This window comes from Priapulus caudatus, unplaced genomic scaffold (assembly GCF_000485595.1).
Source record: "Priapulus caudatus unplaced genomic scaffold, Priapulus_caudatus-5.0.1 Scaffold26, whole genome shotgun sequence".
NCBI classification, from domain to species: domain Eukaryota; kingdom Metazoa; phylum Priapulida; class Priapulimorpha; order Priapulimorphida; family Priapulidae; genus Priapulus; species Priapulus caudatus.
Window position 1 is genome coordinate 1,018,700 of NW_014577087.1, and position 2,448 is coordinate 1,021,147.

A 2,448-nucleotide genomic window follows, 5' to 3' on the forward strand; every position below is an offset into this window, starting at 1 on the left:
GGCCGCCTGCAGCACCCTCGACGCTCGCCAGCGCGAGCGGCAGCGCGACATCTGGGACCTCGTCACACGCTGCATCTCTACCGCCGCCGCTCCCCGACCGTCCGGCGGGCTGTCGAACGGAGTCGCCGACGCGGCGACTCGGGGAAGCGAAGGCGACCTCTCTGTGCAGGGCGGGCGCTCTGCGCAGGGAAAGCAGCGGCGCGGTATCGAGGATTTGAGAACCGACGTGGATTCGGGGAGCGCGACGCCGGATGCGTTCTTCGCGCATGGAACCAGGGAGGTGTCGACGACGCTGGCGTGCAGCGAGACAGCTCACACGGAGCTGGAGAAGATGTTCGTGCAGCTGCAGGTGAATAAGGAGCGGTCAGAGGAGTGCGACTGGAGCTTCATGAACCAGCAACACAAGTAGCTGCTGTGAGGGAGGGGGAAGGAATACATGAACCAGCAACACAAGTAGCTGTTGTGAGGGAGGGGAAAGGAATCCATGAACTAGCAACACAAGTAGCTGTTGTGTCATCGGGAAGGAGGAAAGAATACATGAACTAGCAACACAAGTAGCTGTCGTGTTGTGTCGGGGAGGGGGAAATAATACATGAACCATCAACACAAGTAGATGTTTAGTTGTTGGAAGGGGGAGCCTCGATCCGTTGTTGGTTGAGAAAATATTCTGGGCTTTCAATTGTTTGATGATTATCCTGATGGATCAAGTGGGATTTTTACAGTGACGTCAACTGCATTATTTAGACGGATTATAATAAATGAATTTGACATTCCAAACATTTTCACTGCTCAGATATTGAGCCGCAGGGTGATATTAAATATTTTATTTAGCAGTTTAAAATTTACTCAAATGTAAATAAATAAATATGTCGGTACATATATGATGTATATAATATATAACTAGCAAAATTGGCATTCAATAATAGAGAATACAAAGAATGCATGTGATTTCTTTAACAGTTTAATAACATTATTAAATGAAAGAACTGGTTGGGAAATTGCTACATTTTAAAAGTTGGGTCTTGAGTATGATATCTGTTTAAAATTAAGAAATGTATATTGATATTTTATTGCTTTGATATGAAGTACTGAGTGAGACAAAGTAAGATTGTATACAATCAAGATTATGGCGTGCTTTCATATTGTGCGTTTAACGCTATACCGTCTCATGTGACTGCATACTAGTTATTTACTAACGTCAATGCTGGCATTGCTAATGTTTTATCCTGGTTATTTTATATTAGTAAGTGGTCAAAATAGGTGTGATTTTAAAGCTTGACCATTCTGCTTGTAAATAATGTGATTAAGAAATTAAACTTGTTTTCACTGTATGCTGTAATTGTTACCATTTTATTGGTGTAAAACTGCTCAAGCCTCAGCTTCTATGTAGGAACAGGGTCCCCATGGCCCTTTAAAGTCCTTGAATGCTGTCCTTTGTCCTTGAAAGTCTTTAATTTGTTCTTTTGTCATTGAAAGTCCTTGGTAATATAGGTCCAAGTCCTTATTTTATGTCTAATGTCCTGGAATTTTACATTTTTGACCTTGAAATGTCCTTGAATAAATAATTCACGTTTTTGTGGGAACCATGTACTGAGTACCTAGCAGTAATAATGTACATATAGAATCAACCATCACGAAAAACCAAGAAAAAAACAATATCTTTTCATTCAATATCTGATATTCTATCTATGTCTATCTATCTATATCTGACATGTCTATCTATTTATAGGGTACTTTAATCTATATCCTAGCAGGTTATATTATCTCGTGAATAAGTGATCCCCCTCTCCCAAATAGTATCGCCTACGACCTCGTTAGCACGGTGAATTTTATTCAGGCAAATGGCTGGTTTTCAGCTTCAACTTTTTTACCTCCCGAAGCACAAAATATGATTATACGGCTCTAATATGCGTTTTTACCATCACACAAACAGATACACGCACACATTAATGGACGCGCACGCGCGGGTATGGTCGCACGCACGCGTGCGCGTGTATTATAGGCGTAAATTCACATTTTGTGCCTCGTGGGGGGGAGTTTCGGCTAGTAGGGGAGTAAGAAAGTGAGCAAGTGAAAGAAACGGAAAAAGGCGAGTATATAATTATATATATCGCCCGATAAAGAGAGAAAAATTGCGACAGACAGAGTATGTGTCTCTCTCTCTCTCTCTCTCTCTCTCTCTCTCTCTCTCTCTCTCTCTCTCTCTCTCTCTCTCTCTCTCTCTCTCTCTCTCTCTCTCTCTCAATGTGCGCAAACGAGCGAACATGAAAAATACCGTATCTATTACTCACTTTCGAGAGTTCGGCAAATAAACCTCGGCGGCCGTACTAAAGCCCACTAATTACGTGAATGTGTGTCTCTCTCTCTCTCTCTCTCTCTCTCTCTCTCTCTCTCTCTCTCTCTCTCTCTCTCTCTCTCTCTCTCTCTCTCTCTCTCTCTCTCTCTCTC